At 48.1% G+C, this 15,707-nt stretch overlaps 1 long non-coding RNA gene across 1 annotated transcript; it reads right to left on the bottom strand.

Annotated features, from left to right (window-relative positions):
• Nucleotides 1–5,458: 5,458 nt before the first annotated feature.
• LOC144322481 (uncharacterized) lies at nt 5,459–6,460 on the bottom strand. Its single transcript, XR_013388137.1, has 2 exons — nt 6,091–6,460; nt 5,459–5,825 (listed from the first exon to the last, which is right to left on the bottom strand). It is a non-coding gene; the product is annotated as an uncharacterized LOC144322481 (long non-coding RNA).
• Between the last annotated feature and the right edge of the window lie 9,247 nt (nt 6,461–15,707).

Below are 15,707 nucleotides of genomic sequence, written 5' to 3' on the forward strand. Positions count from 1 at the left end.
TGTACACATGTATGCATGCCTGTGCATGCTGATGTATGCACGCCTCCATGCATGCACACACGTGCCCGCCTGCATATGTACACATGTGTATATGTATACATGTGTGTGCAGCTGTCTGTGCATATGCACACACGTGTGCCCTCATGCATGTGTACCCATGTGTGCCTGTGTGCATGTGCATACACGTGTGTGCCTGTGTGCCTGTGTGTGCAGAGTCCCAGGCACTCCAGGGCACGAATGCTTTTTGTATTATTCTAGCTAGCATTCCCGAGGTGACCTCTGTACCAAATAAATCCGAGTAGGAGCTGTGTGTGAGCGTGTATGTGTGCGTGTGTGCATTCCAAGGGAGGTGACGGAGGGAGACAGGGTCCCTGCAATGATGGAAGAAGGGGGATGGGAGAAGGAAGAGGAGGAGGACGGACAGACATGGGGAGAGAGACAGAGGGGCAGGAGGCAGAGGGAGAGGACAGCAGCCAGTGGGCCCTGTCCCTGTGCCACACATGCTCCCAAACCGCAGGACTGGGGGGTGGGGGTGTGCAGGCCCCTCTGTCCCCGAGGCCAGCCGCCCCGCGCCGAGCCCAGTGCCAGCCTGGCAGCCGGAGCACCGGCGGAGGCGCCGCCTCCTAACGGCTGCCTTCCGTCGCGGAGCTCCCCGAGAGCCCCAGTGGCAGATTGTAGACTCAATTACTCTCGTGTCAGGTGATTATCCTAGGTCTTAATGTAATCTTCCATTCACACATACCATATTTCAATTACGGCAGCTATGAAACAAGCTGTGTATTCAAATCGCCAATCACCTTATCACTGCTGAGCAATGTCAACTGTAAGAAACGCCAGCTGAAGGCAATTACACATGTGTTGAGAACCGATTATGATTACTCTCTGTGGTATTTGTGATGAGCTGGGGAATGTTCTGAAAATTTAATTTAATGACAATATGCTTGCTGTACAATCCATAATACCTCCGGAATGCAGCGTGGGGCTATTAAAGCTGATAGGAGCATATTACCGCCGAAAGGCTGGGCCGGGCGGCTGCTGGATGCCTCTACGGGGACCGAGGTAATTTCCACACATTTCTAACAGCCCAGGCACACAGCTTCCCGCTCCAGCTGCACTCGGAAGGTGGGCTCTCTCCACGCGCTGACGGAAGGTGTTTTGTCTGAGCTGTGGCTCTGAGGCCGGGGACTCGGGTGACTTCCCAGCTACACCAGCGTGGGTCCCCACTGCTATCGCTGTGCCCCAGCTCAGCCGTTGCATGGAACAATTGCCCTACCGGGGGACCCCTGATGCTGGGCAGCGAGGACAAGTCCAAATACATTCAGTGGTCGATGGCCAATGGCAGCAGCCTGGCCAAAGACGTCCAGTGAGGGCGAGGTCCTGTCCTGCTGGCCCTAGTGGCTGCCAGGGCTTGCTTCCTGCTCAGACGGTCATATCCAGTGCACTGGATTCAGACCCGGGGACACGTGTGCCATTGGGCATAAGAGTCAGGCAGGCAGGGATGTGACAATGGGTATGCAAAGGGGGCCCCGGAGCCGGGGAGAGTGGAGGCCAGGGCCAGGCAGGTGTTGCAGAGGGAAGATCCCCACACATAGTCCCGTAGTGACCAGTGGGGCATGGAGCAGGTGGGAATGCAGGTGCCCCCGACTTGTTTCAGTCGCCACCCATGGGAGGACTGCGGCTTGGGGGACCATCCAAAGCCAGTTTGACATGAGGCCATATTGGACTCCACGCCCTCAGCAGCAATGACCCAACTCATTCAGGAAAAATGCGGTCATCTGGCCTTGACGATGAGTTCCTTAGGTGAAGCTATGGGCGACCTCGTGATCACCAAGGGCGTTTGCCTCTTTAGGAATTCGTGATACAGACGAGAGAAGACTGTGGGCGATTAGAGCGCCTCCTGGTAGTGATTTATTTGGGGTTACCAACGTTGGTTTACGTGAAGCTGAGGATCTTTTCGCAGGTAGCTCATCGGAGGAGAAATGGGTGCCCAGCTTGGCTGTATTTCTTGATACTGGGTGTTTCTTCAGGAGAATGTACGTCTTGAAGCAAAAGTGTTGTAGCATTTAATTCCTTTCCTGCAAACCTCATTATGACAAACACCAGCTCAATCCCAGACGGGTCCCAGCCTGACTTCTCTCTGTCGTGCCATCACGGTTTCATGTCACGAATGTTTCTACTTCTTGATGGGGTTTATTATTTGTCTCCCTGTCCCGCGTGGAAGCAGCGTGAAAAACAGGTATTTTTGCCTGTTTTTTCATTGCTGACATGTAGATGTCCACTCCGTGTTTGCAGAATGGACACATGAACTTTAAATGCGAGTTTGAGTGCCGGTTGTTTGCCTAAGATGCTCTTTGTATCCTGGCTCACCCGATGCAGATTCTGTAGGGTACAAAATTTTTCTCTTGCTAAATATCCCCCCCTCCAAGTGATTCCTCCCAAAGTGCTATGGAAACAGAGACAGAACTTTGAAAACCCGAGGGGAGAAACAGCTAGGATTCCTAGTTCTCTCCCGAGTTTCTCCCCAGAACCAAGGGCACGGAGGTTGGGGCAGAGCCACAGGTGCATAACGATCCCCCTGGACTTATGGTGAGGACGCCGAGGCCAGGGAAGCTCGGCAGCAGGTGCAGTGGGTTGGTGTGGAGCTGGCTCAGAGTCGGAGCCGTCCCCCCGGCAGTGGCTGATGAATGAGCTCCCTGCATGGCGATCCCAGGCATCTGCTTGCGTCCCGGAGCACTGACCCTGCTTTGGCCACGGCCAGGCTAGAAAGGGGGCGACGCTGTCTGCGCATCAGATGCGGACCGGTGGGCTTGGCAGGCGTGTGCTGGGGCTTTTCTCAAACAGAGGGGCTGCAGGGACGTGTGGCCCGGTTGGTGTGGCCATGTCTGCAGGGACAGCTCCACCGTCAGCGACGGAGTGGTGCACGCTTTCTTGTGCTTCACACAACGGGAGCTCCACCCTTGACAGGAACACAGAGAGCAGCAGGGAGGAGCTGCAGACAGGGCTCCTGGTCCCGCATCCCTGGCATCACCCTAGAGGCTATCCTCGCTGCCCTGGGTCAGGGCCCACGGCTGCACCACACAGCCAAGTCTCCAGGACTGATCCTGCCCCCAGGACATTGGGTAGTGACCCAAGACAGTTTGGGGTGTCACACTGGGGCTGGGGAGTGGCGTGGGGTCAGGGTGCCGCCCGACACACCATGCTCAGAGGAGCTCAGGCAGATGAGCCTCACTGGGGAGACACACAAATTTCCCAGAGGAGAAAACTGCTGGAGGCATTGTGCTTTCAGCAACATGGGGACAGGCCCTCCAAGCCTTTACACTATATTCTTTCATAGTCACTATATTTTATACTTTCCTTTCCTTGAAATCTATTTTCTCATCTGTTACACATAGTTTTCTCTGCTGCCGCTCATCTTACCAATTTGTGCTTGTTTCCCTCATGGGCGGCATTCATGTGTGGATGCCCCATCCCCCGTCCCAGAGAGTCTGCTCCCACAGAGCCTTCCTGTTGGAGCAATGGGGAGGCACCTACAGGAGGGACACCGGTTCAGGGTGTGTCCCCACAACGCTGAGCTCCCTGCACAGTTGTAAGAACTGGCCTCCATTCTGCCCAAGGTCACCTCCCTCAGGGAGCGCCGGGAGATGTGGTGGGGCCAACCCCCACCCTCCCACTGACCCCCCCTCCCCCCGTCACAGGGACGCCCAGCCCATTGCACTAGGATTGCCTCCAAACTCAAACTTGTGCTGTGCTTCACAGTGAGAATAATGTGTGGTATCTGAGCACTTAACTGCAGACTGCAGGCCTTTCTGGGTGTCAAATGCACCCACGGTGTTTACATTAAACCTGCGTATCAGCGGGGTTGCCCTGGCCGGCTGGCCTGCACCCCATGATTTATAGTATTTTACAGAAATATTCTCCAGAACGCCTTGAGGTAGAAAACAAGAAGAACCATACAGTCCTGAGAAGGTGGACTTCGTGGTCCTAGACCCTCTGGTTCCTTTTGCTGCTGAGGCTTCCAGGTAAACCAGCGTTGAGCGATATAAAGGTACTGAAAGCAATCACTGGACTTCAGCATTGTTTGAATTTGCCGATTTTATTGTTTTCAAAATTTTGCTGCAAGTATTACTATACTAGTACTTACCATATATCCTCTTTTATAAGTATAAGGGAAAAAACATGCTGTCTTCACATCTATGTATAGCTTAGCTATTAACCTTTTAAAATAAAATATATAAAATGTGCTAATTGTAGGATGGAGTGCAATAATCGTGCTTATTTGCATGTCTTTTAATCACATGAAGAAAACAGGCATTTGCACTTAAATATGATTATATTTTCAAAGACAAGCAGTTGAACCACAAATCAATGCAGGACCTTTTCAGCAGCCTGGATTGCTAGCTGTTTTTCTTCATGTATAATTCTTCACTCAGAAAAAAAATGCTATCTGATTACAAATTATGTACCTATTCTTACTTCTTTTGCCCAAGGCAGCAGTTAATTTTTGCCATAGGTCATAGAGGATAAAGCCCCAAAGATCCAGGAGCTTCTTAATTGCATTGCATACAACTAGCTGTCGCCAGGCATCTCAAAGGAATTATTGCACCTTGCAGATAATGCCCTTTCCCTGCAAGCCATGAAATAGATTCTTCCTCTATTGCTATATTAATTAGACTTCAAGGATGTTAGAAAAATTATAGCTTAAGCTTTTGTTCAAAAATTTAGGCAATATTATGGGAGAAATCTTTGCCAGAACTTACAGGGAAATGAATTAACCTTGAGGCTTTCTTTCTTTGGAAGCAAGAGGAGGAAGGAGCCCCCATGCCTCCCAGCCCCTGTCTCCTACAACAATATATAAGTTTTGATAGAATTCCAGGTTAAGTTTGTCAATCCTGATGTTGTAAAAACGGAATGAACTGGCACGACCTGTGGAAGTGTTGGGGAGCGCTGGAAATCCGCGGTGCTGGCCGTATATCACGCATACAGTGAGGAAAGGGGAAACAGAAACGAAGGGCAAAAGGCGAAATGGTTTGTGTCCATTTAAGAAAAAATCAATAATAGCATAAAATTGATTTAGTGCTTGTCATAAAACATAAGTAAGTGCTGGAAAATAGAGAAAATTGAGTCTCAATTTAATCTGCACAAAAGCCACACTGTACTGATGAAGTGTCTGGGGGAGGGGTGTGCCATAAAACCTAAAGACAGATACGTAATTGTCATATTAAGGAGTCTTTTCAGGCTGCAGACGTCCAGGGGTAGGAACCATTAATCATGTGGATAACGGGCATTGAAATCAAATCTCAATTAAAATCTGTTCAATAATGTCTCTAATATGTTTCTCAAGCATTAATTTTTTCCCATCGATTCCACACCCCATAAATCAGATATGTTGCTGTGCATGTAATAGTTTATGGAGGAGAGGATTATGGCTTTATGAAGTTAATGCAGCAGAACCACGTAATTTACACAGGCTAAAGTTTTATGTCTGTTGTTCATTTCTATTATTTTCCTCAGCTAAATATTATTTGGGCTATAAAACTAAAACCCAAGTTCGTTTTTTCTCCCAAACGTCTATATACTTAGCAACCAGATTCCAGGTTCCTTTCCCCAAATTTAGCTGGGAAACGGCACTTGAAAGCTCGGAAGGTGCGCGTGCCGTGGAGACTGGGCTTTCCTGCCATTCCTACTTGGCTTCAGTCAGATTCGGTGGGAGGTCCGGAAAACACCAACTCCTCCATGGCGGCTCTGGAACATTCTCAGGTGTTTTGGAAGGAAGGTTTCATGCTGTCCGAACCCGAAGCTGTATTTTCTTCCGTTCTTTCGGTGGGCTGTTGAAAGGGACGTATTTGTTTTTAAACCGGTTACATCGATTTGTTGTTGTCACCAACACATTCACAGCCCTTCAGAACAGAGGTGAAACTTCCCAATTTCCTGTAACGCCGATGCTGCCTTCAAACCCCTTCCCAGATTGCAAGTGGTTTATAGGGAAGATGCTGAAGGAAGCAAAGGGCACTGAGCCTTGAGCTCACCCAGCATGGATAAGGCAGCCCCTGTCCGCCCCCTGGCTGCGCAAGGTTCCAGCCCACCGCTCACCTGGTCTCACCTGGAGGGAGGCTTCACTTGGTGACCTCTGCAGCTCCCAGCTCCTGCACCCACCACCAGCTGTGTTGAGAAATGGCTTCGGTAGTTCCCTTGGCTTTGAAATTCTTACAATGATGTCTTCTTGAGTACATTCAAAAATTTATTTTGAAGGCTTAAACTTCAGCTTGATGAAGTCCCCTTCCTGTCTGCTATGCTAGTAGGGTTCAGATATAAGCTATCCTGTCATGAACCAGGATGCAAATATGCCCGAGTGGTTTTCTTCAGAATCATCCTTCAAGCCACTAGTGGAGGTTGCCAAGGGAGGCCCATCCATGCAAGCCCCTGCCCCAGGCTGGTACCTGCTTGCCACCTCGAGGCCCGACAGCACCCTCCATCTACCTGCGCTCCAAACCATTCTGTACCCCACTGGGATGCCTTCACAATGGATTATCTTTATGGAGTCACTCCGTTCAGCATCCCTACTGCCTAGACCTCTTTCCCTACTAAGCAAGGCCCTCTGTGTGTCCCACAGCCAACTTCTTAAAAAAACAATTTTACTTTAGGAATAGCTCCAGTTTGGCCAAAGCATCATGAGGGTCAGAGAGCTACTGTAGGTTCCATACCCACTCTCACGTGTTCTGAACAGTAACACAGACACCCACCCTGCTGGCTGCCAAGCTGCTTCCTTTGACCCCACAGGGCAATACTTGCTCCCACCTTCCCTCCTTTGAAGCTGATGGCTGGGCTTGAGCCGGGGCCATGATTTTCATGGCTCTGGAGGGGCTGGCACTCTTCAGCCTTGCTCAGCCTCACAGGTTGTGCATAGGGATATACCTGGCACCCCCTGGATGTGTGCAGTGAATAATCAAGACCACTCTTTCTTTCTGAAATGCATGTTTTTTTCCAGAATGGATGATTACCATGATGTCTGCATTAATTATTTAAATTAACTTCTTCAAGGTTTTTATGTTTCCTTTTAAGAAGAGATTCAGAATAACATTCATGTGGGTGCCTGGGTGGCTCAGTGGTTGAGCGTCTGCCCTCAGCTCAGGGCATGAGCCTGGGGTCCTGGGATCAAGTCCCGAATTGGGCTCCCTGAGTGGAGTCTACTTCTCCCTCTGCCTGTGTCTCTGCCTCTTTCTCTCTGTGTCTCTCGTGAATAAATAAATAAAATCTTTTCTTTTTTAAAAATAACATTCATGTAATACTATCTTCCACTCTTGGAATTGATGGGTCACAGTGTCAGGTGGGCTAGGACAGGCAGGTGCCAAGTCTGGTGTGCTGACGAGGCAGGCAGAGCCCATGGAGAAAAAACACTGGCAGATGTGGCTCTGGAGCCAGGGCGCCTGGAGGAAATGGGCACTGGATGCGGGGCCAGGGCTGGGGTTTTGGGCAGAGAAGGATCACAGGCCGGCCTGGAGCTAAGACAACGAATCCAAAATCCTATTGCTATGACTGACACAGGGGCATTGCTCACTTGGACTCCCAGGTTCCCTAAAATTGCGAAAAAATAGGAGAGCACGTCACTGTTTTAGGTCAGTATTGCCAGGTCCTGGCTTCCCTGGCCTGACACGCCCGGCAGGATGGGGGCAGCTCCCCTTGCCAGCACTGGGTCCCCACGGGACCTACCCCAGGGTCCCCCTGGCTCTGGCTCAGAACTCGCCTCCATGCAGAGCACACACAACGCAGCCCACTTCTTCCCGCTTCCCATCAATAAAGCCTCGCCTCCCCGGCATTCGTTGCAATAAAACCAATCACAATGGAATCATTTGATATGTATGTGACTCACAAATATCGGTCCCCAAGCCTCTGTTCTAAATTAGTAGTAGTTAAGCACCCATTGATGGAAGCTTAAAATAAAGTGTTACCCAATGGGCCCCACTTCAGCCCCGTGATCCCCAGGACGCAGAGAGACTTTCAGAGGAGCTGCCATAAACTACATGCATTTGGAACGGTGCCAGAAATATTTGGGGGATCTATTCACTCGTTCCCTTCCTGCAATGATATAATGATGTCTGTCACAAGGGCATTTTTATGCCAACAAATCCTGATGTCACACACGGGCCTTATAGAGGCTGGAGGGTTTTTTCTTCTCCTTTCTTTTCTTCTTTGAGTCTTTTCAGACTAGAACACTGAAGTCTGAATTAGATGCAAACGGATTCTTTCAGACCTTCTCTGTGACAATGCGAGCTTGAAAGGAACATATTTGAAAGCTCAAACTGCTCCAGTTTTCTTGCAAAAAGGCTTAGGTCCCCTGAGTAGGCCAATTATAAATTATAGTGTAGGTGAGCGCTTTCTCTCCCATTCACTAGAGCTGATTCTGTGTCATTAATGTTACTACGCTGATACCTTGCAAGTAGAGAAAAGGCTTTTCATATCTCATTAACATTACAGAGAACTGAAATGAATTATGTGATGGATGAGTGCTATGTAGGTGGAGCTAATTCGGCTCCTACATTTTAATAAGCACAGTGCCAGACCTCTCCTGTTCCAAAGAGCCTTCTAATCCTCCCTGGTGCTTTGCACTGACCTCATTGGCACAAAGATGCCATTGGCCGAGATTCTGGCACCGTGACACTTAAATCAGCTGGTGTGAAATTCTAGCGGTGGTGCGATCTGTGCCAAAGCCAGGCTTCACCGCCCTCACCCTTTCCTCACCAAATGCTGGGTGCCATTGAGATTGGAAGTGAGGCCCCAACAAAGAAGCTCCGGGCATGACCCTTGAGACCTGCAGAGAAAAACATGTACATTTACACCAGCATGGGGTCAAACCAATCTTTTATAACTTCCTTCCAAAAACACATAATAAAAAAACAAACAAGCCAAAACCACACCCATTCGTCTTGAAGAATATTTACTTCCAAGACTTTAGAAATTCTTCCGTCACCCACAGACATCCCCTCCCTGGGCTAGTGAGACCTAGGTCGTCACAATTAGAAGCGAGGTCAGGCTAGCTTTGAGGTTGAGCTTGAAGCAGTGAACTGTGCACGGCCTTTACCATGAGAATGCAGTTGCCACGCATTTATGTCTTAGCAAGTGCTTACCCAGATGAGGCAAGGTCGATGAATGTGTTCACCCCCTCCAGTGGGGCCAATCACTCTTTGCTGACCTTAAGCATGGAGAAAAAGCGTTGCACATCAAAGATGCAGATATTCATGTGTTAAATTCAAACATAAGCTTTCTTTTACAAAACTATGCACGAGTCATAATAACTCAGCTAATTAAATAAGAAAATAGTAAACAAAAAGAAACACACAAAAAGGCTCACAATGATTGCAAAGTGATCGTCATATTTCCTGAGCCCTGGTTACTTAAAGATGTAATTGTTTAGTTCGTGTAATTAATTCTAAGACGTCAGCTGTCAGAAACCAGCAGGCTGACCACCTGGCTAAATCTCTAAAATCTCCCTGCAACTGTCATATTAGGGAGGAGGATGGTCTTGTCGTGGCTCAGCCCACATGTGGCAAAGTGTTCCCCTCTGCGGAGGCTTGATTAATTAAATTAATTTAGTGACTTACTCCCTTTATATTAAAATTAGCTGTCACTTTAGAGATTTTGCTTCCCTGCCACCTTCCAGTGCTTCATCCAGACTGCCCCCTGAGGCCGCACATGGGCGCCCCTGCTGCCCCAGGTGACTCTGGGTCATGGCCCACGGAGAAGACACTGTCACCAGCCACGGGTGCATTTCCTCCCACGGGGGTCACAGAACCGGCACTGTCAGGTGTCTTTGCAGCAGAACTTGTGAACATGGAAACACGTTTTTAATCCATAGGCGATTCTGTCTCGATTCTGTCAGAATCTGCAGAGACTAAATTCTGCCCTCTGGAAGCTTACCTCTAAGGAAAGCAAATTTTTTTTCAGTATTAACTTTATTTTCTGTTTATGCATGGGAGTCCTTGGAAACTTGTGTAGGCAAAACCGAGCTCTCCACGCAGGGGAGGATTAACGGTCTGACAAAGCCGTCTGACTCCCCTGGTACGTTTCATAGTAGGCAGTTCCCCAACAAGGGTGAGTTTTTGAAAATGTTCTAATAAAAGGTAAAATCAAAGAAAGTCTTACAGAAAGCCAGGGTGGCATAAACAAATAAAAGCCATAATTCTTTAGCAAGGATGTGTGATCCTCAGTTGCATCCACACCCCTGGAACCAGTAGGAGTGTCAAGTCTGTTGTCAGCCAGACTGGGGTCGTAGGTGGGGGACAGAAGTATTATTGTGCCACAAAAGCTCAATGTAACAGTAATGGTCAAATGTGGAGTCGATGACAGGCTGGCAGTGGTAAACCTGCTACATTGCCACTAACAATGCTGGCTGACCTATTTTTAAAACATTTTTAAATGCAGGGTTGAGGGATCAGAAGAGTGAATTCCTTGGATGCCACAAATTATAAGAAAGGAGAAATCCAGGGGTTGTACAATGTTCTCATAGTGACTGCGGATCCTGCACAGAGGCCGCACGGAGAGAAAGTCCACGTCAGAGATGGACTCTCACGTGCCTGTGCATCTGGGAGACATATCTTAGGCTGACTTTGTGGGCTGAACATCAAGCTTAAAGGTCTTTTTACACTGTCCGTGTGGTGGCGCTTTCACGAGAAGAAAACAGGAAATAAACTTGGACTCAGGATTCAACATGTTCACGTGGAGCAGTTCTGAGAAACAGGAATTCAAAGCCAAAGTCAGCTAATAATACAGGACAGAGTGACTGTCCACAAGCCACAGCCAGCAGGACTCTCCTAACCTGGACTAGTGGGACTGCGGAGGCTGGGGCCAGTGGGCATAGGGTACATAGCGGGCACACTTGGTACATTTACAAGGGAAAATTAGGGGTAAAAAGAAGCAACCAAAATGGACTGGGTTAGAAGAATACCATGCACAACTTAGGGAATAGAATTTAAACTAGGAACCTATCCATGGATTAAACAACTGTCAGCCAAAGCTGAAGAGGGAATGAGCCAGAGGAGCCAATGCCGCGGAAGCGGAAGATTGGATAATATGAAAGATGGATTTGAACACATGGAATATGGGGTGAGAAGGTGCACTGGGCACCTAATCAGAGCTCCTGAGAGGGAGGCAGGTGTGTAACCCACACAGGTAGGCACCTGAGTTAGTACCAGGCACCCACCCGCCCTCCAAACTGGGAGGTGTCAGGGTTCGGCACCTACCATAGTCTCGTCAAACCAAGGTGCTGCAGTTGTGAAGAAAAGCTTTAAAGAGCAGCCCCAGAGAAAAAAAAAGTTTGCCCGCCTAGAAGGAGCAGCTTTGCAGGAAGATCCCAGCGCTGTCCATGACATTCAGACGGGACACAGAAGTGTCCCGCGTCTCTCTGCCAAGGTTGAGGGTGCAATGGTTTTTCAGAAAGGCAAAAACTGAAATCCTTTCTACTGTCCAGTGCTCACAAAGGCAAATGCTAATGGATGAGCCCAGGAAGACAGAGAATAACTTCGGGAGGAGGATGTGAGTGGAAGATGGCCTTGTGGGTAACAAAACATCCGTGTGCCTCTATATCTAGGGACACCTGCCTGGGGGAGTGGGGGATCCTCACAGAACCTAATCCAGGGCTCAGAAGGTTACGTCTGTGAACAACACAAGCAGCATCTGATGGAGGACGCTGAAGGGGGCTCCCTCCCTGTCCACTGTTGGTGCTCTGTGCCTCCCTGCAGGGTACTAGGTGAGCAGAGGGGCGCGTCCCTGTGCGGGTGTTCCTGCTGTCCAGCGGTGGCACCATGCACTCCCTGGGGGGTGGGCGGAAATCAGGACCTTGCTGTCCTCCAGGGAATAAAGGAGATTTTCATGCACACGTGTGCAGACATGTGTATATGTATAACACAAGCACACAAACAGGCAGTCCCAACGAGCGTCAGGGAAGGATTTGGACAGGAAGGACAGGGTGCTCGGAAGGTGGCCTGGGAAATGTCTGTGTAGACTTAGGTGCAGGCAGCAGAATCAGGTCAGGCGCAGAAGAGCCTGGGGGAGGGCCGAGCCGGAGATGAGGAAGTGGGGAGTCACCCAACACAGGAGGGGGCTTGCAGACGGGGATGTTCCCGCCATGTGCTGCCAGCAGGTCAAGGAAGATGGGACTGGCAGTGTCCACTGCATTTAGCAGGAAGCCCATTCCTGCTGATCTTGGCCGAAGCAGTTTCAAAAGCGAATGAGTTAAGAAAAAAAAAAGTGATACATCAGGATCACGCATGGGAACAGGAACACAAGGCTGGTTCAACACTTGGAAACAATCAGCACAATTCACTCAGCAAACAAGCTAAATGGACTAACTCTGTGATTATCTCAATATATTCCACAAACCATCTGATTAAATTCAATACCCATTTTGGGATATAAAGTTGCCACGTACTAGGAACGAGATGTAGCTTTTTTAGGAAATGGAATCCTAAAATACTGCAGCTGACATACACTCTCTGAGGATGAGGAAAAGCCCATGAGGCACGTTCTCTCCGCTTCCATGAAACATCACCCCAGATGTCGCTGCCTGAGCAACAGGGGAAGTGGAAGAAATAAAAGGCCTCCTGCCCAGAGCCCAAGGTATCCATCTTTATCTGAAGATGATGTGAGAGTCTGTAGAACCAAGGAATTAAAAAGCCAATGGGGCTAATGAATAAGTTCAGCAAGTTTGCAGGATATGAAGTCAATGTACAAACATTACCTGTATTTCTACATATTAGTAATAAACAATCAGAAACTGAACTTAAATATATCATTTATAGTAGCATCAAAAAGTATAAGGTACTAATGAGTAAATTTAACAAAATATATGTAAGCCCTATGCTCAGAAAACTGAAGTATTGCTGAGAGAAATTAAGGAAACCCTAAATAAATGGAGAGAGTGTCATGGAGATGAGTCAATGTCAGTAAGATGACCATTTGTCCCCAGTTGATCTGTAGATTCAGTGCAAACTCAATCTCACTGTATGGTTTCTTTCTTTTGTAAAAATTGAAAAAGCCAATTCTTCCATTTATGTGAAAATGCAGAGGACCAAGGCCAGCCAAAGCAAATTTTTAAAAGAAGAACAGAATCGGAGGACTTTGATACTACTGATTTCAAGACTTAGGATAAAGCTACAATCATCAAGGCGGAATTACATGGAATGGAGACGGAAATATAGATCAGTGCACAGCATAGTACCCAATAAGCTGACACATGAGGGCCAACTGACTTTTGGCAAAGGCACAGAGCAAATTCAATGACAGAAGGATAATCTTCTTGAAAGGGTGCTGCAACAATGGATATCTTTCTAGAAATATATACTAATATGTATAAATGAATAATATATGTTATAAATGTCACATGTGATTTGTATATATTCTATAGTTGATCCTTACCTCATTCTGCAAAAGTATAGACATGTTCAAAATGGATCATGAACCTAATATGAAAGACAAAACCATAAATTGGTAGAAAAAAATAGGAGAAAATCTTTTAAAACTTTAAGGATTAGATAAAGATATCTCAAGACACAAAATGCACAAACTATAAAAGAAGTGATACATTTGATCAGAATTAAAAACTTTTCCAAAGACACAGTTGAGAAAATTAAAAGGTAATTTGAAGGCAAGGAGAAAATATAGAAGAAACATATAGCCAAAGAAGCACTTCTATCTGGAATTATAAAAGAATTCTTACGGCCCAATCACAGCAAAGACTGGAATTCAATAAAAACACATGTGGTTGATTTAACATGCATAAGCTCACCTTTAAGGATTAGATAAAGATATCTCAAGACACAAAATGCACAAACTATAAAAGAAGTGATACATTTGATCAGAATTAAAAACTTTTCCAAAGACACAGTTGAGAAAATTAAAAGGTAATTTGAAGGCAAGGAGAAAATATAGAAGAAACATATAGCCAAAGAAGCACTTCTATCTGGAATTATAAAAGAATTCTTACGGCCCAATCACAGCAAAGACTGGAATTCAATAAAAACACATGTGGTTGATTTAACATGCATAAGCTCACCAACATGACAAAGGCACGTGAGACAGCGTTTGGTGTCATCCCACAGCAGGGAAGTGCCAGCCAAGTGCACCAGGTCACCACCACCCAGCCTCCCGTACATACGAGGAGGAGAGAGGAGAGCAAGCGCAACGAGCGCTGGTGACGACGACCTGAAGCAGCCTGCGTGCTTGGCGGGGAAAGCAGTGCAGCTGTTCGGGAAAACGGTTGGGTAGCTTGTTGTGACTCGAAACATGTATTTCCATATAATGCAAAAATTTACCCAAGAGAAATGAAAACATTTGGCTGCGAAGCCCAAGTGTCCACAGAACAAGCAACTGCCGACTTGGGAGCAGACACACACACAGTGGCCCCCAAGAGCCACAGAATAGGATTTGGAGACAAAGTGAAACCACACCCACCCCAGGTGGCAGAGCACAGTATGTGAAATGAGAGAAGCCGGCAAGACTGAGTGCTATGGAGTCCTGGTGAAACAAAGCCTCAAAGCCATAGGGACAGGAGGCCGGGACCCAGAGGGCACGGGGTGAAGCTCCAGGGCCTTTGCAGGGAAGGTGTGCTTGCATCCAGTAGACGCAGGAAAGCCAGGTGAGGAGAGAGGACACCTCTGAGTAAAGGTGGGAGCAGAGGGGAGGCCGTGGGGACGTGCGTAGTAGGGGACATGAGACTGCTGGTCCCCGAGGTGAGGGTGTCACAGTAGGTAGATGCGAAGCGAGAAGCCCACCACCAGTCATGGAGTGTCTCCACTTGGCAAGGGAAATAGGTGTCTGCCAGGGGCTTCTCAGAGGCCTCCCCTGGCCGTGTCCACTCAGTGTGTCCCTCTGCCCATGCAACATGGCGCCTCCCTAGGTGTGGTTCCCTCCCTTTTACCCACCTACACACCGCAGCCCACGAGGTCTCTGGGAGCACTGTGTCCACACTGCCTCTCCTGCTGAAAGCCTTCAAGATTCTCACTGGCTCTGTCTCTCCGCTCCTGGTCTGGGTTCCAACACCTCTGACTTCTGCTTTCCATCTTGGCCTCCTCCCACTCACTCTGGTCATCCCTGCATGACATTCTTCTGTCACCTAAAGTCCTGTCCACACCTGAGCCTACAAACCCCATGGTCCTACCTTAGTACACACATTCCTGTCATCATCTAGGTCACCGTGCAAGGCCTACCATTCCCACGGGTCTATGCAATGGTCTTGGTTGCTTCCAAACCACTAGTCTCTAAATACACTCATTTCCACTTACTACACATAAGTGCTCATGATGTAAGATGATGTGCTTTGCTGTGTATGTGGCTCCCCATGAAATCCTGTTGACTTAGAGACCAGTGTATGGTAGAGGAGGCGTGGTGAACTAGGTGATCAAGAAACGTTTGCTGGACTGGTTCTTACAACAAGCCACACTACTGTCATGATCTTTCAAGGTGAACTGGGGAGGGGGGAGTGGCATGAAATTGGGGGTCGGGAGACACCATAAATCTGCATCATCTGAGGCAGTGGTGGCCTGAACCTCATTCTTTTTTGGATATGTGATGCACATGGATGGCAAGGGGCCTGGGGTGGGCTGGCTCTGGACTGGGCTGCTGACCTCCATCATGTGCTCATGGAAAATCCGAGGGTCTGGACACTGGAGAACCTGTGCGTGTCAGACCATCATGTCTTAGGGCAGCTGGAGTCATGG

This window comes from Canis aureus, chromosome 1 (assembly GCF_053574225.1).
Source record: "Canis aureus isolate CA01 chromosome 1, VMU_Caureus_v.1.0, whole genome shotgun sequence".
NCBI classification, from domain to species: domain Eukaryota; kingdom Metazoa; phylum Chordata; class Mammalia; order Carnivora; family Canidae; genus Canis; species Canis aureus.